Source organism: Pungitius pungitius, chromosome 4 (genome assembly GCF_949316345.1).
Source record: "Pungitius pungitius chromosome 4, fPunPun2.1, whole genome shotgun sequence".
Lineage (NCBI taxonomy): Eukaryota > Metazoa > Chordata > Actinopteri > Perciformes > Gasterosteidae > Pungitius > Pungitius pungitius.
Genome location: NC_084903.1, coordinates 1,744,873 through 1,767,540, shown reverse-complemented (window position 1 = coordinate 1,767,540; position 22,668 = coordinate 1,744,873). Strand labels below are relative to the sequence as shown.

Below are 22,668 nucleotides of genomic sequence, written 5' to 3'. Positions count from 1 at the left end.
TTTGGAAGAGTTGTATGGCCCTCATTATTAGTGAGAGTGGAATAAACAGAGTTTTAACTGATGGCCAACCAAATCTTCTCTTGAAATTTCCTGAAAACGAATCCATCTGTTCTTTGTAAAACAAACTTTGGTTCGTCTTCAGGTCGAACTTTGTTATACAGGCTAAAAAACAACTCAATAAGATTACCCTTCGATAGCTCAGTTGGTAGAGCGGAGGACTGTAGGCTGATATTCAATGTGCAATTAGCAGGTATCCTTAGGTCGCTGGTTCAACTCCGGCTCGAAGGAGGTTTTTATCTTTGTCCGTTTTGGAAGAGTTGTATGGCCCTAAGTGAGAGTGGAATAAACAGGGATTTTACTGATATCAAACCAAATCTGGTTCAACTCCGGCTCGAAGGAGAATTTTATCTTTGTCCGTTTTGGAAGAGTTGTATGGCCCTTTGTGAGAGTGGAATAAACAGGGATTTTACTGATATCAAACCAAATCTTCTCTTGAAATTTCCTGAAAACAAATCCATCTGTTCTTTGTAAAACAAACTTTGGTTCGTCTTCAGGTCAAGCTTTGTTATACAGTCTAAAAAACAACACAACAAAATTAGCCTTCGATAGCTCAGTTGGTAGAGCGGAGGACTGTAGGCTGATATTCAATGTGCAATTAGCAGGTATCCTTAGGTCGCTGGTTCAACTCCGGCTCGAAGGAGGTTTTTATCTTTGTCCGTTTTGGAACAGTTGTATGGACCTCATTATTAGTGAGAGTGGAATAAACAGGGATTTTACTGATATCAAATCAAATCTTCTCTTGAAATTTCCTGAAAACGAATCCATCTGTTCTTTGTAAAACAAACTTTGGTTCGTCTTTAGGTCCAGCCTTGTATTCCCTGCTAAAAAACAACACAATAACTTTACCCTTCGATAGCTCAGTTGGTAGAGTGGAGGACTGTAGGCTGATATTCAACGTGCAATTAGCAGGTATCCTTAGGTCGCTGGTTCAACTCCGGCTCGAAGGAGGTTTTTATCTTTGTCCGTTTTGGAAGAGTTGTATGGCCCTTAGTGAGAGTGGAATAAACAGGGATTTTACTGATATCAAACCAAATCTGGTTCAACTCCGGCTCGAAGGAGAATTTTATCTTTGTCACCCTTCGATAGCTCAGTTGGTAGAGCGGAGGACTGTAGGCTGATATTCAATGTGCAATTAGCAGGAATCCTTAGGTCGCTGGTTCAGCTCCGGCTCGAAGGAGGTTTTTCTTTGTCCGTTTTGGAAGAGTTGTATGGCCCTTAGTGAGAGTGGAATAAACAGGGATTTTACTGATATCAAACCAAATCTTCTCTTGAAATTTCCTGAAAACGAATCCATCTGTTCTTTGTAAAACAAACTTTGGTTCGTCTTTAGGTCCAGCCTTGTATTCCCTGCTAAAAAACAACACAATAACTTTACCCTTCGATAGCTCAGTTTGTAGAGCGGAGGACTGTAGGCTGATATTCAATGTGCAATTAGCAGGTATCCTTAGGTTGCTGGTTCAACTCCGGCTCGAAGGAGAATTTTATCTTTGTCCGTTTTGGAAGAGTTGTATGGCCCTTTGTGAGAGTGGAATAAACAGGGATTTTACTGATATCAAACCAAATCTTCTCTTGAAATTTCCTGAAAACAAATCCATCTGTTCTTTGTAAAACAAACTTTGGTTCGTCTTCAGGTCAAGCTTTGTTATACAGTCTAAAAAACAACACAACAAAATTAGCCTTCGATAGCTCAGTTGGTAGAGCGGAGGACTGTAGGCTGATATTCAATGTGCAATTAGCAGGTATCCTTAGGTTGCTGGTTCAACTCCGGCTCGAAGGAGAATTTTATCTTTGTCCGTTTTGGAAGAGTTGTATGGCCCTTTGTGAGAGTGGAATAAACAGGGATTTTACTGATATCAAACCAAATCTTCTCTTGAAATTTCCTGAAAACAAATCCATCTGTTCTTTGTAAAACAAACTTTGGTTCGTCTTCAGGTCAAGCTTTGTTATACAGTCTAAAAAACAACACAACAAAATTAGCCTTCGATAGCTCAGTTGGTAGAGCGGAGGACTGTAGGCTGATATTCAATGTGCAATTAGCAGGTATCCTTAGGTCGCTGGTTCAACTCCGGCTCGAAGGAGGTTTTTCTTTGTCTGTTTTGGAAGAGTTGTATGGCCCTTAGTGAGAGTGGAATAAACAGGGATTTTACTGATATCAAACCAAATCTGGTTCAACTCCGGCTCGAAGGAGAATTTTATCTTTGTCACCCTTCGATAGCTCAGTTGGTAGAGCGGAGGACTGTAGGCTGATATTCAATGTGCAATTAGCAGGTATCCTTAGGTCGCTGGTTCAACTCCGGCTCGAAGGAGGTTTTTCTTTGTCTGTTTTGGAAGAGTTGTATGGCCCTTAGTGAGAGTGGAATAAACAGAGTTTTTACTGATGGCCAACCAAATCTTCTCTTGAAATTTCCTGAAAACGAATCCATCTGTTCTTTGTAAAACAAACTTTGGTTCGTCTTCAGGTCGAACTTTGTTATACAGGCTAAAAAACAACTCAATAAGATTACCCTTCGATAGCTCAGTTGGTAGAGCGGAGGACTGTAGGCTGATATTCAATGTGCAATTAGCAGGTATCCTTAGGTCGCTGGTTCAACTCCGGCTCGAAGGAGGTTTTTATCTTTGTCCCTTTTGGAAGAGTTGTATGGCCCTCATTATTAGTGAGAGTGGAATAAACAGAGTTTTAACTGATGGCCAACCAAATCTTCTCTTGAAATTTCCTGAAAACGAATCCATCTGTTCTTTGTAAAACAAACTTTGGTTCGTCTTCAGGTCGAACTTTGTTATACAGGCTAAAAAACAACTCAATAAGATTACCCTTCGATAGCTCAGTTGGTAGAGCGGAGGACTGTAGGCTGATATTCAATGTGCAATTAGCAGGTATCCTTAGGTCGCTGGTTCAACTCCGGCTCGAAGGAGGTTTTTATCTTTGTCCGTTTTGGAAGAGTTGTATGGCCCTAAGTGAGAGTGGAATAAACAGGGATTTTACTGATATCAAACCAAATCTGGTTCAACTCCGGCTCGAAGGAGAATTTTATCTTTGTCCGTTTTGGAAGAGTTGTATGGCCCTTTGTGAGAGTGGAATAAACAGGGATTTTACTGATATCAAACCAAATCTTCTCTTGAAATTTCCTGAAAACAAATCCATCTGTTCTTTGTAAAACAAACTTTGGTTCGTCTTCAGGTCAAGCTTTGTTATACAGTCTAAAAAACAACACAACAAAATTAGCCTTCGATAGCTCAGTTGGTAGAGCGGAGGACTGTAGGCTGATATTCAATGTGCAATTAGCAGGTATCCTTAGGTCGCTGGTTCAACTCCGGCTCGAAGGAGGTTTTTATCTTTGTCCGTTTTGGAACAGTTGTATGGACCTCATTATTAGTGAGAGTGGAATAAACAGGGATTTTACTGATATCAAATCAAATCTTCTCTTGAAATTTCCTGAAAACGAATCCATCTGTTCTTTGTAAAACAAACTTTGGTTCGTCTTTAGGTCCAGCCTTGTATTCCCTGCTAAAAAACAACACAATAACTTTACCCTTCGATAGCTCAGTTGGTAGAGCGGAGGACTGTAGGCTGATATTCAACGTGCAATTAGCAGGTATCCTTAGGTCGCTGGTTCAACTCCGGCTCGAAGGAGGTTTTTATCTTTGTCCGTTTTGGAAGAGTTGTATGGCCCTTAGTGAGAGTGGAATAAACAGGGATTTTACTGATATCAAACCAAATCTGGTTCAACTCCGGCTCGAAGGAGAATTTTATCTTTGTCACCCTTCGATAGCTCAGTTGGTAGAGCGGAGGACTGTAGGCTGATATTCAATGTGCAATTAGCAGGAATCCTTAGGTCGCTGGTTCAGCTCCGGCTCGAAGGAGGTTTTTCTTTGTCCGTTTTGGAAGAGTTGTATGGCCCTTAGTGAGAGTGGAATAAACAGGGATTTTACTGATATCAAACCAAATCTTCTCTTGAAATTTCCTGAAAACGAATCCATCTGTTCTTTGTAAAACAAACTTTGGTTCGTCTTTAGGTCCAGCCTTGTATTCCCTGCTAAAAAACAACACAATAACTTTACCCTTCGATAGCTCAGTTTGTAGAGCGGAGGACTGTAGGCTGATATTCAATGTGCAATTAGCAGGTATCCTTAGGTTGCTGGTTCAACTCCGGCTCGAAGGAGAATTTTATCTTTGTCCGTTTTGGAAGAGTTGTATGGCCCTTTGTGAGAGTGGAATAAACAGGGATTTTACTGATATCAAACCAAATCTTCTCTTGAAATTTCCTGAAAACAAATCCATCTGTTCTTTGTAAAACAAACTTTGGTTCGTCTTCAGGTCAAGCTTTGTTATACAGTCTAAAAAACAACACAACAAAATTAGCCTTCGATAGCTCAGTTGGTAGAGCGGAGGACTGTAGGCTGATATTCAATGTGCAATTAGCAGGTATCCTTAGGTTGCTGGTTCAACTCCGGCTCGAAGGAGAATTTTATCTTTGTCCGTTTTGGAAGAGTTGTATGGCCCTTTGTGAGAGTGGAATAAACAGGGATTTTACTGATATCAAACCAAATCTTCTCTTGAAATTTCCTGAAAACAAATCCATCTGTTCTTTGTAAAACAAACTTTGGTTCGTCTTCAGGTCAAGCTTTGTTATACAGTCTAAAAAACAACACAACAAAATTAGCCTTCGATAGCTCAGTTGGTAGAGCGGAGGACTGTAGGCTGATATTCAATGTGCAATTAGCAGGTATCCTTAGGTCGCTGGTTCAACTCCGGCTCGAAGGAGGTTTTTCTTTGTCTGTTTTGGAAGAGTTGTATGGCCCTTAGTGAGAGTGGAATAAACAGGGATTTTACTGATATCAAACCAAATCTGGTTCAACTCCGGCTCGAAGGAGAATTTTATCTTTGTCACCCTTCGATAGCTCAGTTGGTAGAGCGGAGGACTGTAGGCTGATATTCAATGTGCAATTAGCAGGTATCCTTAGGTCGCTGGTTCAACTCCGGCTCGAAGGAGGTTTTTCTTTGTCTGTTTTGGAAGAGTTGTATGGCCCTTAGTGAGAGTGGAATAAACAGAGTTTTTACTGATGGCCAACCAAATCTTCTCTTGAAATTTCCTGAAAACGAATCCATCTGTTCTTTGTAAAACAAACTTTGGTTCGTCTTCAGGTCGAACTTTGTTATACAGGCTAAAAAACAACTCAATAAGATTACCCTTCGATAGCTCAGTTGGTAGAGCGGAGGACTGTAGGCTGATATTCAATGTGCAATTAGCAGGTATCCTTAGGTCGCTGGTTCAACTCCGGCTCGAAGGAGTTTTTTATCTTTGTCCCTTTTGGAAGAGTTGTATGGCCCTCATTATTAGTGAGAGTGGAATAAACAGAGTTTTAACTGATGGCCAACCAAATCTTCTCTTGAAATTTCCTGAAAACGAATCCATCTGTTCTTTGTAAAACAAACTTTGGTTCGTCTTCAGGTCGAACTTTGTTATACAGGCTAAAAAACAACTCAATAAGATTACCCTTCGATAGCTCAGTTGGTAGAGCGGAGGACTGTAGGCTGATATTCAATGTGCAATTAGCAGGTATCCTTAGGTCGCTGGTTCAACTCCGGCTCGAAGGAGGTTTTTATCTTTGTCCGTTTTGGAAGAGTTGTATGGCCCTAAGTGAGAGTGGAATAAACAGGGATTTTACTGATATCAAACCAAATCTGGTTCAACTCCGGCTCGAAGGAGAATTTTATCTTTGTCCGTTTTGGAAGAGTTGTATGGCCCTTTGTGAGAGTGGAATAAACAGGGATTTTACTGATATCAAACCAAATCTTCTCTTGAAATTTCCTGAAAACAAATCCATCTGTTCTTTGTAAAACAAACTTTGGTTCGTCTTCAGGTCAAGCTTTGTTATACAGTCTAAAAAACAACACAACAAAATTAGCCTTCGATAGCTCAGTTGGTAGAGCGGAGGACTGTAGGCTGATATTCAATGTGCAATTAGCAGGTATCCTTAGGTCGCTGGTTCAACTCCGGCTCGAAGGAGGTTTTTATCTTTGTCCGTTTTGGAACAGTTGTATGGACCTCATTATTAGTGAGAGTGGAATAAACAGGGATTTTACTGATATCAAATCAAATCTTCTCTTGAAATTTCCTGAAAACGAATCCATCTGTTCTTTGTAAAACAAACTTTGGTTCGTCTTTAGGTCCAGCCTTGTATTCCCTGCTAAAAAACAACACAATAACTTTACCCTTCGATAGCTCAGTTGGTAGAGCGGAGGACTGTAGGCTGATATTCAACGTGCAATTAGCAGGTATCCTTAGGTCGCTGGTTCAACTCCGGCTCGAAGGAGGTTTTTATCTTTGTCCGTTTTGGAAGAGTTGTATGGCCCTTAGTGAGAGTGGAATAAACAGGGATTTTACTGATATCAAACCAAATCTGGTTCAACTCCGGCTCGAAGGAGAATTTTATCTTTGTCACCCTTCGATAGCTCAGTTGGTAGAGCGGAGGACTGTAGGCTGATATTCAATGTGCAATTAGCAGGTATCCTTAGGTCGCTGGTTCAGCTCCGGCTCGAAGGAGGTTTTTCTTTGTCCGTTTTGGAAGAGTTGTATGGCCCTTAGTGAGAGTGGAATAAACAGGGATTTTACTGATATCAAACCAAATCTTCTCTTGAAATTTCCTGAAAACGAATCCATCTGTTCTTTGTAAAACAAACTTTGGTTCGTCTTTAGGTCCAGCCTTGTATTCCCTGCTAAAAAACAACACAATAACTTTACCCTTCGATAGCTCAGTTTGTAGAGCGGAGGACTGTAGGCTGATATTCAATGTGCAATTAGCAGGTATCCTTAGGTTGCTGGTTCAACTCCGGCTCGAAGGAGAATTTTATCTTTGTCCGTTTTGGAAGAGTTGTATGGCCCTTTGTGAGAGTGGAATAAACAGGGATTTTACTGATATCAAACCAAATCTTCTCTTGAAATTTCCTGAAAACAAATCCATCTGTTCTTTGTAAAACAAACTTTGGTTCGTCTTCAGGTCAAGCTTTGTTATACAGTCTAAAAAACAACACAACAAAATTAGCCTTCGATAGCTCAGTTGGTAGAGCGGAGGACTGTAGGCTGATATTCAATGTGCAATTAGCAGGTATCCTTAGGTTGCTGGTTCAACTCCGGCTCGAAGGAGAATTTTATCTTTGTCCGTTTTGGAAGAGTTGTATGGCCCTTTGTGAGAGTGGAATAAACAGGGATTTTACTGATATCAAACCAAATCTTCTCTTGAAATTTCCTGAAAACGAATCCATCTGTTCTTTGTAAAACAAACTTTGGTTCGTCTTTAGGTCAAGCTTTGTTATACATGCTAAAAAACAACTCAATAAGATTACCCCTCCATAGCTCAGTTGGTAGAGCGGAGGACTGTAGGCTGATATTCAATGTGCAATTAGCAGGTATCCTTAGGTCGCTGGTTCAACTCCGGCTCGAAGGAGCTTTTTATCTTTGTCCGTTTTGGAAGAGTTGTATGGCCCTGAGTGAGAGTGGAATAAACAGGGATTTTACTGATATCAAACCAAATCTGGTTCAACTCCGGCTCGAAGGAGAATTTTATCTTTGTCACCCTTCGATAGCTCAGTTGGTAGAGCGGAGGACTGTAGGCTGATATTCAATGTGCAATTAGCAGGTATCCTTAGGTCGCTGGTTCAACTCCAGCTCGAAGGAGGTTTTTATCTTTGTCCGTTTTGGAAGAGTTGTATGGCCCTTAGTGAGAGTGGAATAAACAGGGATTTTACTGATATCAAACCAAATCTTCTCTTGAAATTTCCTGAAAACGAATCCATCTGTTCTTTGTAAAACAAACTTTGGTTCGTCTTTAGGTCCAGCCTTGTATTCCCTGCTAAAAAACAACACAATAACTTTACCCTTCGATAGCTCAGTTTGTAGAGCGGAGGACTGTAGGCTGATATTCAATGTGCAATTAGCAGGTATCCTTAGGTTGCTGGTTCAACTCCGGCTCGAAGGAGAATTTTATCTTTGTCCGTTTTGGAAGAGTTGTATGGCCCTTTGTGAGAGTGGAATAAACAGGGATTTTACTGATATCAAACCAAATCTTCTCTTGAAATTTCCTGAAAACAAATCCATCTGTTCTTTGTAAAACAAACTTTGGTTCGTCTTCAGGTCAAGCTTTGTTATACAGTCTAAAAAACAACACAACAAAATTAGCCTTCGATAGCTCAGTTGGTAGAGCGGAGGACTGTAGGCTGATATTCAATGTGCAATTAGCACGTATCCTTAGGTTGCTGGTTCAACTCCGGCTCGAAGGAGAATTTTATCTTTGTCCGTTTTGGAAGAGTTGTATGGCCCTTTGTGAGAGTGGAATAAACAGGGATTTTACTGATATCAAACCAAATCTTCTCTTGAAATTTCCTGAAAACAAATCCATCTGTTCTTTGTAAAACAAACTTTGGTTCGTCTTCAGGTCAAGCTTTGTTATACAGTCTAAAAAACAACACAACAAAATTAGCCTTCGATAGCTCAGTTGGTAGAGCGGAGGACTGTAGGCTGATATTCAATGTGCAATTAGCAGGTATCCTTAGGTCGCTGGTTCAACTCCGGCTCGAAGGAGGTTTTTATCTTTGTCCGTTTTGGAACAGTTGTATGGCCCTCATTATTAGTGAGAGTGGAATAAACAGGGATTTTACTGATGGCCAACCAAATCTTCTCTTGAAATTTCCTGAAAACGAATCCATCTGTTCTTTGTAAAACAAACTTTGGTTCGTCTTTAGGTCAAGCTTTGTTATACATGCTAAAAAACAACTCAATAAGATTACCCCTCCATAGCTCAGTTGGTAGAGCGGAGGACTGTAGGCTGATATTCAATGTGCAATTAGCAGGTATCCTTAGGTCGCTGGTTCAACTCCGGCTCGAAGGAGCTTTTTATCTTTGTCCGTTTTGGAAGAGTTGTATGGCCCTGAGTGAGAGTGGAATAAACAGGGATTTTACTGATATCAAACCAAATCTGGTTCAACTCCGGCTCGAAGGAGAATTTTATCTTTGTCACCCTTCGATAGCTCAGTTGGTAGAGCGGAGGACTGTAGGCTGATATTCAATGTGCAATTAGCAGGTATCCTTAGGTCGCTGGTTCAACTCCGGCTCGAAGGAGGTTTTTATCTTTGTCCGTTTTGGAAGAGTTGTATGGCCCTTAGTGAGAGTGGAATAAACAGGGATTTTACTGATATCAAACCAAATCTGGTTCAACTCCGGCTCGAAGGAGAATTTTATCTTTGTCACCCTTCGATAGCTCAGTTGGTAGAGCGGAGGACTGTAGGCTGATATTCAATGTGCAATTAGCAGGTATCCTTAGGTCGCTGGTTCAGCTCCGGCTCGAAGGAGGTTTTTCTTTGTCCGTTTTGGAAGAGTTGTATGGCCCTTAGTGAGAGTGGAATAAACAGGGATTTTACTGATATCAAACCAAATCTTCTCTTGAAATTTCCTGAAAACGAATCCATCTGTTCTTTGTAAAACAAACTTTGGTTCGTCTTTAGGTCCAGCCTTGTATTCCCTGCTAAAAAACAACACAATAACTTTACCCTTCGATAGCTCAGTTTGTAGAGCGGAGGACTGTAGGCTGATATTCAATGTGCAATTAGCAGGTATCCTTAGGTTGCTGGTTCAACTCCGGCTCGAAGGAGAATTTTATCTTTGTCCGTTTTGGAAGAGTTGTATGGCCCTTTGTGAGAGTGGAATAAACAGGGATTTTACTGATATCAAACCAAATCTTCTCTTGAAATTTCCTGAAAACGAATCCATCTGTTCTTTGTAAAACAAACTTTGGTTCGTCTTTAGGTCCAGCCTTGTATTCCCTGCTAAAAAACAACACAATAACTTTACCCTTCGATAGCTCAGTTTGTAGAGCGGAGGACTGTAGGCTGATATTCAATGTGCAATTAGCAGGTATCCTTAGGTTGCTGGTTCAACTCCGGCTCGAAGGAGAATTTTATCTTTGTCCGTTTTGGAAGAGTTGTATGGCCCTTTGTGAGAGTGGAATAAACAGGGATTTTACTGATATCAAACCAAATCTTCTCTTGAAATTTCCTGAAAACAAATCCATCTGTTCTTTGTAAAACAAACTTTGGTTCGTCTTCAGGTCAAGCTTTGTTATACAGTCTAAAAAACAACACAACAAAATTAGCCTTCGATAGCTCAGTTGGTAGAGCGGAGGACTGTAGGCTGATATTCAATGTGCAATTAGCAGGTATCCTTAGGTTGCTGGTTCAACTCCGGCTCGAAGGAGCTTTTTATCTTTGTCCGTTTTGGAAGAGTTGTATGGCCCTGAGTGAGAGTGGAATAAACAGGGATTTTACTGATATCAAACCAAATCTGGTTCAACTCCGGCTCGAAGGAGAATTTTATGTTTGTCACCCTTCGATAGCTCAGTTGGTAGAGCGGAGGACTGTAGGCTGATATTCAATGTGCAATTAGCAGGTATCCTTAGGTCGCTGGTTCAACTCCGGCTCGAAGGAGGTTTTTATCTTTGTCCGTTTTGGAACAGTTGTATGGCCCTTAGTGAGAGTGGAATAAACAGGGATTTTACTGATATCAAACCAAATCTGGTTCAACTCCGGCTCGAAGGAGAATTTTATCTTTGTCACCCTTCGATAGCTCAGTTGGTAGAGCGGAGGACTGTAGGCTGATATTCATTTTGCAATTTGCAGGTATCCTTAGGTCGCTGGTTCAACTCCGGCTCGAAGGAGGTTTTTATCTTTGTCCGTTTTGGAAGAGTTGTATGGCCCTTAGTGAGAGTGGAATAAACAGGGATTTTACTGATATCAAACCAAATCTGATTCAACTCCGGCTCGAAGGAGAATTTTATCTTTGTCACCCTTCGATAGCTCAGTTGGTAGAGCGGAGGACTGTAGGCTGATATTCAACGTGCAATTAGCAGGTATCCTTAGGTCGCTGGTTCAACTCCGGCTCGAAGGAGGTTTTTATCTTTGTCCGTTTTGGAAGAGTTGTATGGCCCTTAGTGAGAGTGGAATAAACAGGGATTTTACTGATATCAAACCAAATCTGGTTCAACTCCGGCTCGAAGGAGAATTTTATCTTTGTCACCCTTCGATAGCTCAGTTGGTAGAGCGGAGGACTGTAGGCTGATATTCAATGTGCAATTAGCAGGTATCCTTAGGTCGCTGGTTCAACTCCGGCTCGAAGGAGGTTTTTATCTTTGTCCGTTTTGGAACAGTTGTATGGCCCTTAGTGAGAGTGGAATAAACAGGGATTTTACTGATATCAAACCAAATCTTCTCTTGAAATTTCCTGAAAACGAATCCATCTGTTCTTTGTAAAACAAACTTTGGTTCGTCTTTAGGTCCAGCCTTGTATTCCCTGCTAAAAAACAACACAATAACTTTACCCTTCGATAGCTCAGTTTGTAGAGCGGAGGACTGTAGGCTGATATTCAATGTGCAATTAGCAGGTATCCTTAGGTCGCTGGTTCAACTCCGGCTCGAAGGAGGTTTTTATCTTTGTCCGTTTTGGAAGAGTTGTATGGCCCTTAGTGAGAGTGGAATAAACAGGGATTTTACTGATATCAAACCAAATCTGGTTCAACTCCGGCTCGAAGGAGAATTTTATCTTTGTCACCCTTCGATAGCTCAGTTGGTAGAGCGGAGGACTGTAGGCTGATATTCAATGTGCAATTAGCAGGTATCCTTAGGTCGCTGGTTCAGCTCCGGCTCGAAGGAGGTTTTTCTTTGTCCGTTTTGGAAGAGTTGTATGGCCCTTAGTGAGAGTGGAATAAACAGGGATTTTACTGATATCAAACCAAATCTTCTCTTGAAATTTCCTGAAAACGAATCCATCTGTTCTTTGTAAAACAAACTTTGGTTCGTCTTTAGGTCCAGCCTTGTATTCCCTGCTAAAAAACAACACAATAACTTTACCCTTCGATAGCTCAGTTTGTAGAGCGGAGGACTGTAGGCTGATATTCAATGTGCAATTAGCAGGTATCCTTAGGTTGCTGGTTCAACTCCGGCTCGAAGGAGAATTTTATCTTTGTCCGTTTTGGAAGAGTTGTATTGCCCTTTGTGAGAGTGGAATAAACAGGGATTTTACTGATATCAAACCAAATCTTCTCTTGAAATTTCCTGAAAACAAATCCATCTGTTCTTTGTAAAACAAACTTTGGTTCGTCTTCAGGTCAAGCTTTGTTATACAGTCTAAAAAACAACACAACAAAATTAGCCTTCGATAGCTCAGTTGGTAGAGCGGAGGACTGTAGGCTGATATTCAATGTGCAATTAGCAGGTATCCTTAGGTCGCTGGTTCAACTCCGGCTCGAAGGAGGTTTTTATCTTTGTCCGTTTTGGAACAGTTGTATGGCCCTCATTATTAGTGAGAGTGGAATAAACAGGGATTTTACTGATGGCCAACCAAATCTTCTCTTGAAATTTCCTGAAAACGAATCCATCTGTTCTTTGTAAAACAAACTTTGGTTCGTCTTTAGGTCAAGCTTTGTTATACATGCTAAAAAACAACTCAATAAGATTACCCCTCCATAGCTCAGTTGGTAGAGCGGAGGACTGTAGGCTGATATTCAATGTGCAATTAGCAGGTATCCTTAGGTTGCTGGTTCAACTCCGGCTCGAAGGAGCTTTTTATCTTTGTCCGTTTTGGAAGAGTTGTATGGCCCTGAGTGAGAGTGGAATAAACAGGGATTTTACTGATATCAAACCAAATCTGGTTCAACTCCGGCTCGAAGGAGAATTTTATCTTTGTCACCCTTCGATAGCTCAGTTGGTAGAGCGGAGGACTGTAGGCTGATATTCAATGTGCAATTAGCAGGTATCCTTAGGTCGCTGGTTCAACTCCGGCTCGAAGGAGAATTTTATCTTTGTCCGTTTTGGAAGAGTTGTATGGCCCTTTGTGAGAGTGGAATAAACAGGGATTTTACTGATATCAAACCAAATCTTCTCTTGAAATTTCCTGAAAACAAATCCATCTGTTCTTTGTAAAACAAACTTTGGTTCGTCTTCAGGTCAAGCTTTGTTATACAGTCTAAAAAACAACACAACAAAATTAGCCTTCGATAGCTCAGTTGGTAGAGCGGAGGACTGTAGGCTGATATTCAATGTGCAATTAGCAGGTATCCTTAGGTCGCTGGTTCAACTCCGGCTCGAAGGAGGTTTTTATCTTTGTCTGTTTTGGAAGAGTTGTATGGCCCTTAGTGAGAGTGGAATAAACAGGGATTTTACTGATATCAAACCAAATCTGGTTCAACTCCGGCTCGAAGGAGAATTTTATGTTTGTCACCCTTCGATAGCTCAGTTGGTAGAGCGGAGGACTGTAGGCTGATGTTCAATGTGCAATTAGCAGGTATCCTTAGGTCGCTGGTTCAACTCCGGCTCGAAGGAGGTTTTTATCTTTGTCCCTTTTGGAAGAGTTGTATGGCCCTCATTATTAGTGAGAGTGGAATAAACAGAGTTTTAACTGATGGCCAACCAAATCTTCTCTTGAAATTTCCTGAAAACGAATCCATCTGTTCTTTGTAAAACAAACTTTGGTTCGTCTTTAGGTCCAGCCTTGTATTCCCTGCTAAAAAACAACACAATAACTTTACCCTTCGATAGCTCAGTTGGTAGAGCGGAGGACTGTAGGCTGATATTCAACGTGCAATTAGCAGGTATCCTTAGGTCGCTGGTTCAACTCCGGCTCGAAGGAGGTTTTTATCTTTGTCCCTTTTGGAAGAGTTGTATGGCCCTTAGTGAGAGTGGAATAAACAGGGATTTTACTGATATCAAACCAAATCTGATTCAACTCCGGCTCGAAGGAGAATTTTATCTTTGTCACCCTTCGATAGCTCAGTTGGTAGAGCGGAGGACTGTAGGCTGATATTCAATGTGCAATTAGCAGGTATCCTAAGGTCGCTGGTTCAACTCCGGCTCGAAGGAGGTTTTTATCTTTGTCCGTTTTGGAACAGTTGTATGGCCCTTAGTGAGAGTGGAATAAACAGGGATTTTACTGATATCAAACCAAATCTGGTTCAACTCCGGCTCGAAGGAGAATTTTATCTTTGTCACCCTTCGATAGCTCAGTTGGTAGAGCGGAGGACTGTAGGCTGATATTCATTTTGCAATTAGCAGGTATCCTTAGGTCGCTGGTTCAACTCCGGCTCGAAGGAGGTTTTTATCTTTGTCCGTTTTGGAAGAGTTGTATGGCCCTTAGTGAGAGTGGAATAAACAGGGATTTTACTGATATCAAACCAAATCTGATTCAACTCCGGCTCGAAGGAGAATTTTATCTTTGTCACCCTTCGATAGCTCAGTTGGTAGAGCGGAGGACTGTAGGCTGATATTCAATGTGCAATTAGCAGGTATCCTTAGGTCGCTGGTTCAACTCCGGCTCGAAGGAGAATTTTATCTTTGTCCGTTTTGGAAGAGTTGTATGGCCCTTTGTGAGAGTGGAATAAACAGGGATTTTACTGATATCAAACCAAATCTTCTCTTGAAATTTCCTGAAAACAAATCCATCTGTTCTTTGTAAAACAAACTTTGGTTCGTCTTCAGGTCAAGCTTTGTTATACAGTCTAAAAAACAACACAACAAAATTAGCCTTCGATAGCTCAGTTGGTAGAGCGGAGGACTGTAGGCTGATATTCAATGTGCAATTAGCAGGTATCCTTAGGTCGCTGGTTCAACTCCGGCTCGAAGGAGGTTTTTATCTTTGTCTGTTTTGGAAGAGTTGTATGGCCCTTAGTGAGAGTGGAATAAACAGGGATTTTACTGATATCAAACCAAATCTGGTTCAACTCCGGCTCGAAGGAGAATTTTATGTTTGTCACCCTTCGATAGCTCAGTTGGTAGAGCGGAGGACTGTAGGCTGATGTTCAATGTGCAATTAGCAGGTATCCTTAGGTCGCTGGTTCAACTCCGGCTCGAAGGAGGTTTTTATCTTTGTCCCTTTTGGAAGAGTTGTATGGCCCTCATTATTAGTGAGAGTGGAATAAACAGAGTTTTAACTGATGGCCAACCAAATCTTCTCTTGAAATTTCCTGAAAACGAATCCATCTGTTCTTTGTAAAACAAACTTTGGTTCGTCTTTAGGTCCAGCCTTGTATTCCCTGCTAAAAAACAACACAATAACTTTACCCTTCGATAGCTCAGTTTGTAGAGCGGAGGACTGTAGGCTGATATTCAATGTGCAATTAGCAGGTATCCTTAGGTTGCTGGTTCAACTCCGGCTCGAAGGAGAATTTTATCTTTGTCCGTTTTGGAAGAGTTGTATGGCCCTTTGTGAGAGTGGAATAAACAGGGATTTTACTGATATCAAACCAAATCTTCTCTTGAAATTTCCTGAAAACAAATCCATCTGTTCTTTGTAAAACAAACTTTGGTTCGTCTTCAGGTCAAGCTTTGTTATACAGTCTAAAAAACAACACAACAAAATTAGCCTTCGATAGCTCAGTTGGTAGAGCGGAGGACTGTAGGCTGATATTCAATGTGCAATTAGCAGGTATCCTTAGGTTGCTGGTTCAACTCCGGCTCGAAGGAGAATTTTATCTTTGTCCGTTTTGGAAGAGTTGTATGGCCCTTTGTGAGAGTGGAATAAACAGGGATTTTACTGATATCAAACCAAATCTTCTCTTGAAATTTCCTGAAAACAAATCCATCTGTTCTTTGTAAAACAAACTTTGGTTCGTCTTCAGGTCAAGCTTTGTTATACAGTCTAAAAAACAACACAACAAAATTAGCCTTCGATAGCTCAGTTGGTAGAGCGGAGGACTGTAGGCTGATATTCAATGTGCAATTAGCAGGTATCCTTAGGTCGCTGGTTCAACTCCGGCTTGAAGGAGGTTTTTATCTTTGTCCGTTTTGGAACAGTTGTATGGCCCTCATTATTAGTGAGAGTGGAATAAACAGGGATTTTACTGATGGCCAACCAAATCTTCTCTTGAAATTTCCTGAAAACGAATCCATCTGTTCTTTGTAAAACAAACTTTGGTTCGTCTTTAGGTCAAGCTTTGTTATACATGCTAAAAAACAACTCAATAAGATTACCCCTCCATAGCTCAGTTGGTAGAGCGGAGGACTGTAGGCTGATATTCAATGTGCAATTAGCAGGTATCCTTAGGTCGCTGGTTCAACTCCGGCTCGAAGGAGCTTTTTATCTTTGTCCGTTTTGGAAGAGTTGTATGGCCCTGAGTGAGAGTGGAATAAACAGGGATTTTACTGATATCAAACCAAATCTGGTTCAACTCCGGCTCGAAGGAGAATTTTATCTTTGTCACCCTTCGATAGCTCAGTTGGTAGAGCGGAGGACTGTAGGCTGATATTCAATGTGCAATTAGCAGGTATCCTTAGGTCGCTGGTTCAACTCCGGCTCGAAGGAGGTTTTTATCTTTGTCCGTTTTGGAAGAGTTGTATGGCCCTTAGTGAGAGTGGAATAAACAGGGATTTTACTGATATCAAACCAAATCTGGTTCAACTCCGGCTCGAAGGAGAATTTTATCTTTGTCACCCTTCGATAGCTCAGTTGGTAGAGCGGAGGACTGTAGGCTGATATTCAATGTGCAATTAGCAGGTATCCTTAGGTCGCTGGTTCAGCTCCGGCTCGAAGGAGGTTTTTCTTTGTCCGTTTTGGAAGAGTTGTATGGCCCTTAGTGAGAGTGGAATAAACAGGGATTTTACTGATATCAAACCAAATCTTCTCTTGAAATTTCCTGAAAACGAATCCATCTGTTCTTTGTAAAACAAACTTTGGTTCGTCTTTAGGTCCAGCCTTGTATTCCCTGCTAAAAAACAACACAATAACTTTACCCTTCGATAGCTCAGTTTGTAGAGCGGAGGACTGTAGGCTGATATTCAATGTGCAATTAGCAGGTATCCTTAGGTTGCTGGTTCAACTCCGGCTCGAAGGAGAATTTTATCTTTGTCCGTTTTGGAAGAGTTGTATGGCCCTTTGTGAGAGTGGAATAAACAGGGATTTTACTGATATCAAACCAAATCTTCTCTTGAAATTTCCTGAAAACAAATCCATCTGTTCTTTGTAAAACAAACTTTGGTTCGTCTTCAGGTCAAGCTTTGTTATACAGTCTAAAAAACAACACAACAAAATTAGCCTTCGATAGCTCAGTTGGTAGAGCGGAGGACTGTAGGCTGATATTCAATGTGCAATTAGCAGGTATCCTTAGGTTGCTGGTTCAACTCCGGCTCGAAGGAGCTTTTTATCTTTGTCCGTTTTGGAAGAGTTGTATGGCCCTGAGTGAGAGTGGAATAAACAGGGATTTTACTGATATCAAACCAAATCTGGTTCAACTCCGGCTCGAAGGAGAATTTTATGTTTGTCACCCTTCGATAGCTCAGTTGGTAGAGCGGAGGACTGTAGGCTGATATTCAATGTGCAATTAGCAGGTATCCTTAGGTCGCTGGTTCAACTCCGGCTCGAAGGAGGTTTTTATCTTTGTCCGTTTTGGAACAGTTGTATGGCCCTTAGTGAGAGTGGAATAAACAGGGATTTTACTGATATCAAACCAAATCTGGTTCAACTCCGGCTCGAAGGAGAATTTTATCTTTGTCACCCTTCGATAGCTCAGTTGGTAGAGCGGAGGACTGTAGGCTGATATTCATTTTGCAATTTGCAGGTATCCTTAGGTCGCTGGTTCAACTCCGGCTCGAAGGAGGTTTTTATCTTTGTCCGTTTTGGAAGAGTTGTATGGCCCTTAGTGAGAGTGGAATAAACAGGGATTTTACTGATATCAAACCAAATCTGATTCAACTCCGGCTCGAAGGAGAATTTTATCTTTGTCACCCTTCGATAGCTCAGTTGGTAGAGCGGAGGACTGTAGGCTGATATTCAACGTGTAATTAGCAGGTATCCTTAGGTCGCTGGTTCAACTCCGGCTCGAAGGAGGTTTTTATCTTTGTCCGTTTTGGAAGAGTTGTATGGCCCTTAGTGAGAGTGGAATAAACAGGGATTTTACTGATATCAAACCAAATCTGGTTCAACTCCGGCTCGAAGGAGAATTTTATCTTTGTCACCCTTCGATAGCTCAGTTGGTAGAGCGGAGGACTGTAGGCTGATATTCAATGTGCAATTAGCAGGTATCCTTAGGTCGCTGGTTCAACTCCGGCTCGAAGGAGGTTTTTATCTTTGTCCGTTTTGGAACAGTTGTATGGCCCTTAGTGAGAGTGGAATAAACAGGGATTTTACTGATATCAAACCAAATCTTCTCTTGAAATTTCCTGAAAACGAATCCATCTGTTCTTTGTAAAACAAACTTTGGTTCGTCTTTAGGTCCAGCCTTGTATTCCCTGCTAAAAAACAACACAATAACTTTACCCTTCGATAGCTCAGTTTGTAGAGCGGAGGACTGTAGGCTGATATTCAATGTGCAATTAGCAGGTATCCTTAGGTCGCTGGTTCAACTCCGGCTCGAAGGAGGTTTTTATCTTTGTCCGTTTTGGAAGAGTTGTATGGCCCTTAGTGAGAGTGGAATAAACAGGGATTTTACTGATATCAAACCAAATCTGGTTCAACTCCGGCTCGAAGGAGAATTTTATCTTTGTCACCCTTCGATAGCTCAGTTGGTAGAGCGGAGGACTGTAGGCTGATATTCAATGTGCAATTAGCAGGTATCCTTAGGTCGCTGGTTCAGCTGCGGCTCGAAGGAGGTTTTTCTTTGTCCGTTTTGGAAGAGTTGTATGGCCCTTAGTGAGAGTGGAATAAACAGGGATTTTACTGATATCAAACCAAATCTTCTCTTGAAATTTCCTGAAAACGAATCCATCTGTTCTTTGTAAAACAAACTTTGGTTCGTCTTTAGGTCCAGCCTTGTATTCCCTGCTAAAAAACAACACAATAACTTTACCCTTCGATAGCTCAGTTTGTAGAGCGGAGGACTGTAGGCTGATATTCAATGTGCAATTAGCAGGTATCCTTAGGTTGCTGGTTCAACTCCGGCTCGAAGGAGAATTTTATCTTTGTCCGTTTTGGAAGAGTTGTATGGCCCTTTGTGAGAGTGGAATAAACAGGGATTTTACTGATATCAAACCAAATCTTCTCTTGAAATTTCCTGAAAACAAATCCATCTGTTCTTTGTAAAACAAACTTTGGTTCGTCTTCAGGTCAAGCTTTGTTATACAGTCTAAAAAACAACACAACAAAATTAGCCTTCGATAGCTCAGTTGGTAGAGCGGAGGACTGTAGGCTGATATTCAATGTGCAATTAGCAGGTATCCTTAGGTCGCTGGTTCAACTCCGGCTCGAAGGAGGTTTTTATCTTTGTCCGTTTTGGAACAGTTGTATGGCCCTCATTATTAGTGAGAGTGGAATAAACAGGGATTTTACTGATGGCCAACCAAATCTTCTCTTGAAATTTCCTGAAAACGAATCCATCTGTTCTTTGTAAAACAAACTTTGGTTCGTCTTTAGGTCAAGCTTTGTTATACATGCTAAAAAACAACTCAATAAGATTACCCCTCCATAGCTCAGTTGGTAGAGCGGAGGACTGTAGGCTGATATTCAATGTGCAATTAGCAGGTATCCTTAGGTTGCTGGTTCAACTCCGGCTCGAAGGAGCTTTTTATCTTTGTCCGTTTTGGAAGAGTTGTATGGCCCTGAGTGAGAGTGGAATAAACAGGGATTTTACTGATATCAAACCAAATCTGGTTCAACTCCGGCTCGAAGGAGAATTTTATCTTTGTCACCCTTCGATAGCTCAGTTGGTAGAGCGGAGGACTGTAGGCTGATATTCAATGTGCAATTAGCAGGTATCCTTAGGTCGCTGGTTCAACTCCGGCTCGAAGGAGAATTTTATCTTTGTCCGTTTTGGAAGAGTTGTATGGCCCTTTGTGAGAGTGGAATAAACAGGGATTTTACTGATATCAAACCAAATCTTCTCTTGAAATTTCCTGAAAACAAATCCATCTGTTCTTTGTAAAACAAACTTTGGTTCGTCTTCAGGTCAAGCTTTGTTATACAGTCTAAAAAACAACACAACAAAATTAGCCTTCGATAGCTCAGTTGGTAGAGCGGAGGACTGTAGGCTGATATTCAATGTGCAATTAGCAGGTATCCTTAGGTCGCTGGTTCAACTCCGGCTCGAAGGAGGTTTTTATCTTTGTCTGTTTTGGAAGAGTTGTATGGCCCTTAGTGAGAGTGGAATAAACAGGGATTTTACTGATATCAAACCAAATCTGGTTCAACTCCGGCTCGAAGGAGAATTTTATGTTTGTCACCCTTCGATAGCTCAGTTGGTAGAGCGGAGGACTGTAGGCTGATGTTCAATGTGCAATTAGCAGGTATCCTTAGGTCGCTGGTTCAACTCCGGCTCGAAGGAGGTTTTTATCTTTGTCCCTTTTGGAAGAGTTGTATGGCCCTCATTATTAGTGAGAGTGGAATAAACAGAGTTTTAACTGATGGCCAACCAAATCTTCTCTTGAAATTTCCTGAAAACGAATCCATCTGTTCTTTGTAAAACAAACTTTGGTTCGTCTTTAGGTCCAGCCTTGTATTCCCTGCTAAAAAACAACACAATAACTTTACCCTTCGATAGCTCAGTTGGTAGAGCGGAGGACTGTAGGCTGATATTCAACGTGCAATTAGCAGGTATCCTTAGGTCGCTGGTTCAACTCCGGCTCGAAGGAGGTTTTTATCTTTGTCCCTTTTGGAAGAGTTGTATGGCCCTTAGTGAGAGTGGAATAAACAGGGATTTTACTGATATCAAACCAAATCTGATTCAACTCCGGCTCGAAGGAGAATTTTATCTTTGTCACCCTTCGATAGCTCAGTTGGTAGAGCGGAGGACTGTAGGCTGATATTCAATGTGCAATTAGCAGGTATCCTTAGGTCGCTGGTTCAACTCCGGCTCGAAGGAGGTTTTTATCTTTGTCCGTTTTGGAACAGTTGTATGGCCCTTAGTGAGAGTGGAATAAACAGGGATTTTACTGATATCAAACCAAATCTGGTTCAACTCCGGCTCGAAGGAGAATTTTATCTTTGTCACCCTTCGATAGCTCAGTTGGTAGAGCGGAGGACTGTAGGCTGATATTCATTTTGCAATTAGCAGGTATCCTTAGGTCGCTGGTTCAACTCCGGCTCGAAGGAGGTTTTTATCTTTGTCCGTTTTGGAAGAGTTGTATGGCCCTTAGTGAGAGTGGAATAAACAGGGATTTTACTGATATCAAACCAAATCTGATTCAACTCCGGCTCGAAGGAGAATTTTATCTTTGTCAACCTTCGATAGCTCAGTTGGTAGAGCGGAGGACTGTAGGCTGATATTCAATGTGCAATTAGCAGGTATCCTTAGGTCGCTGGTTCAACTCCGGCTCGAAGGAGAATTTTATCTTTGTCCGTTTTGGAAGAGTTGTATGGCCCTTTGTGAGAGTGGAATAAACAGGGATTTTACTGATATCAAACCAAATCTTCTCTTGAAATTTCCTGAAAACAAATCCATCTGTTCTTTGTAAAACAAACTTTGGTTCGTCTTCAGGTCAAGCTTTGTTATACAGTCTAAAAAACAACACAACAAAATTAGCCTTCGATAGCTCAGTTGGTAGAGCGGAGGACTGTAGGCTGATATTCAATGTGCAATTAGCAGGTATCCTTAGGTCGCTGGTTCAACTCCGGCTCGAAGGAGGTTTTTATCTTTGTCTGTTTTGGAAGAGTTGTATGGCCCTTAGTGAGAGTGGAATAAACAGGGATTTTACTGATATCAAACCAAATCTGGTTCAACTCCGGCTCGAAGGAGAATTTTATGTTTGTCACCCTTCGATAGCTCAGTTGGTAGAGCGGAGGACTGTAGGCTGATGTTCAATGTGCAATTAGCAGGTATCCTTAGGTCGCTGGTTCAACTCCGGCTCGAAGGAGGTTTTTATCTTTGTCCCTTTTGGAAGAGTTGTATGGCCCTCATTATTAGTGAGAGTGGAATAAACAGAGTTTTAACTGATGGCCAACCAAATCTTCTCTTGAAATTTCCTGAAAACGAATCCATCTGTTCTTTGTAAAACAAACTTTGGTTCGTCTTTAGGTCCAGCCTTGTATTCCCTGCTAAAAAACAACACAATAACTTTACCCTTCGATAGCTCAGTTGGTAGAGCGGAGGACTGTAGGCTGATATTCAACGTGCAATTAGCAGGTATCCTTAGGTCGCTGGTTCAACTCCGGCTCGAAGGAGGTTTTTATCTTTGTCCCTTTTGGAAGAGTTGTATGGCCCTTAGTGAGAGTGGAATAAACAGGGATTTTACTGATATCAAACCAAATCTGATTCAACTCCGGCTCGAAGGAGAATTTTATCTTTGTCACCCTTCGATAGCTCAGTTGGTAGAGCGGAGGACTGTAGGCTGATATTCAATGTGCAATTAGCAGGTATCCTTAGGTCGCTGGTTCAACTCCGGCTCGAAGGAGGTTTTTATCTTTGTCCGTTTTGGAACAGTTGTATGGCCCTTAGTGAGAGTGGAATAAACAGGGATTTTACTGATATCAAACCAAATCTGGTTCAACTCCGGCTCGAAGGAGAATTTTATCTTTGTCACCCTTCGATAGCTCAGTTGGTAGAGCGGAGGACTGTAGGCTGATATTCATTTTGCAATTAGCAGGTATCCTAAGGTCGCTGGTTCAACTCCGGCTCGAAGGAGGTTTTTATCTTTGTCCGTTTTGG

General features: G+C 41.4%; 56 non-coding genes across 56 annotated transcripts; all 56 read left to right on the top strand.

Annotated features, from left to right (window-relative positions):
- The first annotated feature begins 187 nt into the window (after positions 1–187).
- trnay-gua (transfer RNA tyrosine (anticodon GUA)) lies at positions 188–288 on the top strand. Its single transcript has 2 exons — positions 188–224; positions 253–288. It is a non-coding gene; the product is annotated as a tRNA-Tyr (tRNA).
- Positions 289–599: 311 nt separating this feature from the next.
- On the top strand, positions 600–700 carry trnay-gua (transfer RNA tyrosine (anticodon GUA)). The gene is made up of 2 exons: positions 600–636; positions 665–700. It is a non-coding gene; the product is annotated as a tRNA-Tyr (tRNA).
- A 206-nt stretch (positions 701–906) lies between these two features.
- trnay-gua (transfer RNA tyrosine (anticodon GUA)) lies at positions 907–1,007 on the top strand. Its single transcript has 2 exons — positions 907–943; positions 972–1,007. It is a non-coding gene; the product is annotated as a tRNA-Tyr (tRNA).
- Positions 1,008–1,736: 729 nt separating this feature from the next.
- On the top strand, positions 1,737–1,837 carry trnay-gua (transfer RNA tyrosine (anticodon GUA)). The gene is made up of 2 exons: positions 1,737–1,773; positions 1,802–1,837. It is a non-coding gene; the product is annotated as a tRNA-Tyr (tRNA).
- Positions 1,838–2,037: 200 nt separating this feature from the next.
- trnay-gua (transfer RNA tyrosine (anticodon GUA)) lies at positions 2,038–2,138 on the top strand. Its single transcript has 2 exons — positions 2,038–2,074; positions 2,103–2,138. It is a non-coding gene; the product is annotated as a tRNA-Tyr (tRNA).
- Positions 2,139–2,265: 127 nt separating this feature from the next.
- trnay-gua (transfer RNA tyrosine (anticodon GUA)) lies at positions 2,266–2,366 on the top strand. Its single transcript has 2 exons — positions 2,266–2,302; positions 2,331–2,366. It is a non-coding gene; the product is annotated as a tRNA-Tyr (tRNA).
- A 198-nt stretch (positions 2,367–2,564) lies between these two features.
- On the top strand, positions 2,565–2,665 carry trnay-gua (transfer RNA tyrosine (anticodon GUA)). Its single transcript has 2 exons — positions 2,565–2,601; positions 2,630–2,665. It is a non-coding gene; the product is annotated as a tRNA-Tyr (tRNA).
- Positions 2,666–2,871: 206 nt separating this feature from the next.
- Positions 2,872–2,972, top strand: trnay-gua (transfer RNA tyrosine (anticodon GUA)). Its single transcript has 2 exons — positions 2,872–2,908; positions 2,937–2,972. It is a non-coding gene; the product is annotated as a tRNA-Tyr (tRNA).
- Positions 2,973–3,283: 311 nt separating this feature from the next.
- Positions 3,284–3,384, top strand: trnay-gua (transfer RNA tyrosine (anticodon GUA)). Its single transcript has 2 exons — positions 3,284–3,320; positions 3,349–3,384. It is a non-coding gene; the product is annotated as a tRNA-Tyr (tRNA).
- Positions 3,385–3,590: 206 nt separating this feature from the next.
- Positions 3,591–3,691, top strand: trnay-gua (transfer RNA tyrosine (anticodon GUA)). The gene is made up of 2 exons: positions 3,591–3,627; positions 3,656–3,691. It is a non-coding gene; the product is annotated as a tRNA-Tyr (tRNA).
- A 729-nt stretch (positions 3,692–4,420) lies between these two features.
- On the top strand, positions 4,421–4,521 carry trnay-gua (transfer RNA tyrosine (anticodon GUA)). The gene is made up of 2 exons: positions 4,421–4,457; positions 4,486–4,521. It is a non-coding gene; the product is annotated as a tRNA-Tyr (tRNA).
- Positions 4,522–4,721: 200 nt separating this feature from the next.
- Positions 4,722–4,822, top strand: trnay-gua (transfer RNA tyrosine (anticodon GUA)). Its single transcript has 2 exons — positions 4,722–4,758; positions 4,787–4,822. It is a non-coding gene; the product is annotated as a tRNA-Tyr (tRNA).
- A 127-nt stretch (positions 4,823–4,949) lies between these two features.
- Positions 4,950–5,050, top strand: trnay-gua (transfer RNA tyrosine (anticodon GUA)). Its single transcript has 2 exons — positions 4,950–4,986; positions 5,015–5,050. It is a non-coding gene; the product is annotated as a tRNA-Tyr (tRNA).
- A 198-nt stretch (positions 5,051–5,248) lies between these two features.
- trnay-gua (transfer RNA tyrosine (anticodon GUA)) lies at positions 5,249–5,349 on the top strand. Its single transcript has 2 exons — positions 5,249–5,285; positions 5,314–5,349. It is a non-coding gene; the product is annotated as a tRNA-Tyr (tRNA).
- A 206-nt stretch (positions 5,350–5,555) lies between these two features.
- Positions 5,556–5,656, top strand: trnay-gua (transfer RNA tyrosine (anticodon GUA)). The gene is made up of 2 exons: positions 5,556–5,592; positions 5,621–5,656. It is a non-coding gene; the product is annotated as a tRNA-Tyr (tRNA).
- A 311-nt stretch (positions 5,657–5,967) lies between these two features.
- On the top strand, positions 5,968–6,068 carry trnay-gua (transfer RNA tyrosine (anticodon GUA)). The gene is made up of 2 exons: positions 5,968–6,004; positions 6,033–6,068. It is a non-coding gene; the product is annotated as a tRNA-Tyr (tRNA).
- Positions 6,069–6,274: 206 nt separating this feature from the next.
- On the top strand, positions 6,275–6,375 carry trnay-gua (transfer RNA tyrosine (anticodon GUA)). The gene is made up of 2 exons: positions 6,275–6,311; positions 6,340–6,375. It is a non-coding gene; the product is annotated as a tRNA-Tyr (tRNA).
- A 729-nt stretch (positions 6,376–7,104) lies between these two features.
- trnay-gua (transfer RNA tyrosine (anticodon GUA)) lies at positions 7,105–7,205 on the top strand. Its single transcript has 2 exons — positions 7,105–7,141; positions 7,170–7,205. It is a non-coding gene; the product is annotated as a tRNA-Tyr (tRNA).
- Positions 7,206–7,635: 430 nt separating this feature from the next.
- On the top strand, positions 7,636–7,736 carry trnay-gua (transfer RNA tyrosine (anticodon GUA)). The gene is made up of 2 exons: positions 7,636–7,672; positions 7,701–7,736. It is a non-coding gene; the product is annotated as a tRNA-Tyr (tRNA).
- Positions 7,737–8,237: 501 nt separating this feature from the next.
- On the top strand, positions 8,238–8,338 carry trnay-gua (transfer RNA tyrosine (anticodon GUA)). Its single transcript has 2 exons — positions 8,238–8,274; positions 8,303–8,338. It is a non-coding gene; the product is annotated as a tRNA-Tyr (tRNA).
- A 200-nt stretch (positions 8,339–8,538) lies between these two features.
- Positions 8,539–8,639, top strand: trnay-gua (transfer RNA tyrosine (anticodon GUA)). Its single transcript has 2 exons — positions 8,539–8,575; positions 8,604–8,639. It is a non-coding gene; the product is annotated as a tRNA-Tyr (tRNA).
- Positions 8,640–9,075: 436 nt separating this feature from the next.
- Positions 9,076–9,176, top strand: trnay-gua (transfer RNA tyrosine (anticodon GUA)). Its single transcript has 2 exons — positions 9,076–9,112; positions 9,141–9,176. It is a non-coding gene; the product is annotated as a tRNA-Tyr (tRNA).
- A 1,030-nt stretch (positions 9,177–10,206) lies between these two features.
- trnay-gua (transfer RNA tyrosine (anticodon GUA)) lies at positions 10,207–10,307 on the top strand. The gene is made up of 2 exons: positions 10,207–10,243; positions 10,272–10,307. It is a non-coding gene; the product is annotated as a tRNA-Tyr (tRNA).
- Positions 10,308–10,436: 129 nt separating this feature from the next.
- trnay-gua (transfer RNA tyrosine (anticodon GUA)) lies at positions 10,437–10,537 on the top strand. The gene is made up of 2 exons: positions 10,437–10,473; positions 10,502–10,537. It is a non-coding gene; the product is annotated as a tRNA-Tyr (tRNA).
- A 129-nt stretch (positions 10,538–10,666) lies between these two features.
- On the top strand, positions 10,667–10,767 carry trnay-gua (transfer RNA tyrosine (anticodon GUA)). Its single transcript has 2 exons — positions 10,667–10,703; positions 10,732–10,767. It is a non-coding gene; the product is annotated as a tRNA-Tyr (tRNA).
- Positions 10,768–10,896: 129 nt separating this feature from the next.
- trnay-gua (transfer RNA tyrosine (anticodon GUA)) lies at positions 10,897–10,997 on the top strand. Its single transcript has 2 exons — positions 10,897–10,933; positions 10,962–10,997. It is a non-coding gene; the product is annotated as a tRNA-Tyr (tRNA).
- Positions 10,998–11,126: 129 nt separating this feature from the next.
- trnay-gua (transfer RNA tyrosine (anticodon GUA)) lies at positions 11,127–11,227 on the top strand. Its single transcript has 2 exons — positions 11,127–11,163; positions 11,192–11,227. It is a non-coding gene; the product is annotated as a tRNA-Tyr (tRNA).
- Positions 11,228–12,257: 1,030 nt separating this feature from the next.
- Positions 12,258–12,358, top strand: trnay-gua (transfer RNA tyrosine (anticodon GUA)). The gene is made up of 2 exons: positions 12,258–12,294; positions 12,323–12,358. It is a non-coding gene; the product is annotated as a tRNA-Tyr (tRNA).
- A 436-nt stretch (positions 12,359–12,794) lies between these two features.
- Positions 12,795–12,895, top strand: trnay-gua (transfer RNA tyrosine (anticodon GUA)). Its single transcript has 2 exons — positions 12,795–12,831; positions 12,860–12,895. It is a non-coding gene; the product is annotated as a tRNA-Tyr (tRNA).
- Positions 12,896–13,095: 200 nt separating this feature from the next.
- On the top strand, positions 13,096–13,196 carry trnay-gua (transfer RNA tyrosine (anticodon GUA)). The gene is made up of 2 exons: positions 13,096–13,132; positions 13,161–13,196. It is a non-coding gene; the product is annotated as a tRNA-Tyr (tRNA).
- Positions 13,197–13,325: 129 nt separating this feature from the next.
- trnay-gua (transfer RNA tyrosine (anticodon GUA)) lies at positions 13,326–13,426 on the top strand. The gene is made up of 2 exons: positions 13,326–13,362; positions 13,391–13,426. It is a non-coding gene; the product is annotated as a tRNA-Tyr (tRNA).
- A 206-nt stretch (positions 13,427–13,632) lies between these two features.
- Positions 13,633–13,733, top strand: trnay-gua (transfer RNA tyrosine (anticodon GUA)). The gene is made up of 2 exons: positions 13,633–13,669; positions 13,698–13,733. It is a non-coding gene; the product is annotated as a tRNA-Tyr (tRNA).
- Positions 13,734–14,092: 359 nt separating this feature from the next.
- On the top strand, positions 14,093–14,193 carry trnay-gua (transfer RNA tyrosine (anticodon GUA)). Its single transcript has 2 exons — positions 14,093–14,129; positions 14,158–14,193. It is a non-coding gene; the product is annotated as a tRNA-Tyr (tRNA).
- Positions 14,194–14,322: 129 nt separating this feature from the next.
- Positions 14,323–14,423, top strand: trnay-gua (transfer RNA tyrosine (anticodon GUA)). Its single transcript has 2 exons — positions 14,323–14,359; positions 14,388–14,423. It is a non-coding gene; the product is annotated as a tRNA-Tyr (tRNA).
- A 200-nt stretch (positions 14,424–14,623) lies between these two features.
- On the top strand, positions 14,624–14,724 carry trnay-gua (transfer RNA tyrosine (anticodon GUA)). The gene is made up of 2 exons: positions 14,624–14,660; positions 14,689–14,724. It is a non-coding gene; the product is annotated as a tRNA-Tyr (tRNA).
- Positions 14,725–14,853: 129 nt separating this feature from the next.
- Positions 14,854–14,954, top strand: trnay-gua (transfer RNA tyrosine (anticodon GUA)). Its single transcript has 2 exons — positions 14,854–14,890; positions 14,919–14,954. It is a non-coding gene; the product is annotated as a tRNA-Tyr (tRNA).
- Positions 14,955–15,461: 507 nt separating this feature from the next.
- trnay-gua (transfer RNA tyrosine (anticodon GUA)) lies at positions 15,462–15,562 on the top strand. Its single transcript has 2 exons — positions 15,462–15,498; positions 15,527–15,562. It is a non-coding gene; the product is annotated as a tRNA-Tyr (tRNA).
- A 200-nt stretch (positions 15,563–15,762) lies between these two features.
- trnay-gua (transfer RNA tyrosine (anticodon GUA)) lies at positions 15,763–15,863 on the top strand. The gene is made up of 2 exons: positions 15,763–15,799; positions 15,828–15,863. It is a non-coding gene; the product is annotated as a tRNA-Tyr (tRNA).
- A 436-nt stretch (positions 15,864–16,299) lies between these two features.
- On the top strand, positions 16,300–16,400 carry trnay-gua (transfer RNA tyrosine (anticodon GUA)). Its single transcript has 2 exons — positions 16,300–16,336; positions 16,365–16,400. It is a non-coding gene; the product is annotated as a tRNA-Tyr (tRNA).
- Positions 16,401–17,129: 729 nt separating this feature from the next.
- trnay-gua (transfer RNA tyrosine (anticodon GUA)) lies at positions 17,130–17,230 on the top strand. The gene is made up of 2 exons: positions 17,130–17,166; positions 17,195–17,230. It is a non-coding gene; the product is annotated as a tRNA-Tyr (tRNA).
- A 129-nt stretch (positions 17,231–17,359) lies between these two features.
- On the top strand, positions 17,360–17,460 carry trnay-gua (transfer RNA tyrosine (anticodon GUA)). The gene is made up of 2 exons: positions 17,360–17,396; positions 17,425–17,460. It is a non-coding gene; the product is annotated as a tRNA-Tyr (tRNA).
- Positions 17,461–17,589: 129 nt separating this feature from the next.
- On the top strand, positions 17,590–17,690 carry trnay-gua (transfer RNA tyrosine (anticodon GUA)). The gene is made up of 2 exons: positions 17,590–17,626; positions 17,655–17,690. It is a non-coding gene; the product is annotated as a tRNA-Tyr (tRNA).
- A 129-nt stretch (positions 17,691–17,819) lies between these two features.
- Positions 17,820–17,920, top strand: trnay-gua (transfer RNA tyrosine (anticodon GUA)). Its single transcript has 2 exons — positions 17,820–17,856; positions 17,885–17,920. It is a non-coding gene; the product is annotated as a tRNA-Tyr (tRNA).
- Positions 17,921–18,049: 129 nt separating this feature from the next.
- Positions 18,050–18,150, top strand: trnay-gua (transfer RNA tyrosine (anticodon GUA)). Its single transcript has 2 exons — positions 18,050–18,086; positions 18,115–18,150. It is a non-coding gene; the product is annotated as a tRNA-Tyr (tRNA).
- Positions 18,151–19,180: 1,030 nt separating this feature from the next.
- trnay-gua (transfer RNA tyrosine (anticodon GUA)) lies at positions 19,181–19,281 on the top strand. Its single transcript has 2 exons — positions 19,181–19,217; positions 19,246–19,281. It is a non-coding gene; the product is annotated as a tRNA-Tyr (tRNA).
- Positions 19,282–19,717: 436 nt separating this feature from the next.
- trnay-gua (transfer RNA tyrosine (anticodon GUA)) lies at positions 19,718–19,818 on the top strand. Its single transcript has 2 exons — positions 19,718–19,754; positions 19,783–19,818. It is a non-coding gene; the product is annotated as a tRNA-Tyr (tRNA).
- A 200-nt stretch (positions 19,819–20,018) lies between these two features.
- On the top strand, positions 20,019–20,119 carry trnay-gua (transfer RNA tyrosine (anticodon GUA)). The gene is made up of 2 exons: positions 20,019–20,055; positions 20,084–20,119. It is a non-coding gene; the product is annotated as a tRNA-Tyr (tRNA).
- A 129-nt stretch (positions 20,120–20,248) lies between these two features.
- trnay-gua (transfer RNA tyrosine (anticodon GUA)) lies at positions 20,249–20,349 on the top strand. Its single transcript has 2 exons — positions 20,249–20,285; positions 20,314–20,349. It is a non-coding gene; the product is annotated as a tRNA-Tyr (tRNA).
- A 206-nt stretch (positions 20,350–20,555) lies between these two features.
- Positions 20,556–20,656, top strand: trnay-gua (transfer RNA tyrosine (anticodon GUA)). The gene is made up of 2 exons: positions 20,556–20,592; positions 20,621–20,656. It is a non-coding gene; the product is annotated as a tRNA-Tyr (tRNA).
- A 129-nt stretch (positions 20,657–20,785) lies between these two features.
- On the top strand, positions 20,786–20,886 carry trnay-gua (transfer RNA tyrosine (anticodon GUA)). Its single transcript has 2 exons — positions 20,786–20,822; positions 20,851–20,886. It is a non-coding gene; the product is annotated as a tRNA-Tyr (tRNA).
- Positions 20,887–21,015: 129 nt separating this feature from the next.
- On the top strand, positions 21,016–21,116 carry trnay-gua (transfer RNA tyrosine (anticodon GUA)). The gene is made up of 2 exons: positions 21,016–21,052; positions 21,081–21,116. It is a non-coding gene; the product is annotated as a tRNA-Tyr (tRNA).
- A 129-nt stretch (positions 21,117–21,245) lies between these two features.
- On the top strand, positions 21,246–21,346 carry trnay-gua (transfer RNA tyrosine (anticodon GUA)). The gene is made up of 2 exons: positions 21,246–21,282; positions 21,311–21,346. It is a non-coding gene; the product is annotated as a tRNA-Tyr (tRNA).
- A 200-nt stretch (positions 21,347–21,546) lies between these two features.
- trnay-gua (transfer RNA tyrosine (anticodon GUA)) lies at positions 21,547–21,647 on the top strand. The gene is made up of 2 exons: positions 21,547–21,583; positions 21,612–21,647. It is a non-coding gene; the product is annotated as a tRNA-Tyr (tRNA).
- A 129-nt stretch (positions 21,648–21,776) lies between these two features.
- trnay-gua (transfer RNA tyrosine (anticodon GUA)) lies at positions 21,777–21,877 on the top strand. Its single transcript has 2 exons — positions 21,777–21,813; positions 21,842–21,877. It is a non-coding gene; the product is annotated as a tRNA-Tyr (tRNA).
- Positions 21,878–22,083: 206 nt separating this feature from the next.
- On the top strand, positions 22,084–22,184 carry trnay-gua (transfer RNA tyrosine (anticodon GUA)). Its single transcript has 2 exons — positions 22,084–22,120; positions 22,149–22,184. It is a non-coding gene; the product is annotated as a tRNA-Tyr (tRNA).
- A 129-nt stretch (positions 22,185–22,313) lies between these two features.
- Positions 22,314–22,414, top strand: trnay-gua (transfer RNA tyrosine (anticodon GUA)). The gene is made up of 2 exons: positions 22,314–22,350; positions 22,379–22,414. It is a non-coding gene; the product is annotated as a tRNA-Tyr (tRNA).
- Positions 22,415–22,668: the final 254 nt, after the last annotated feature.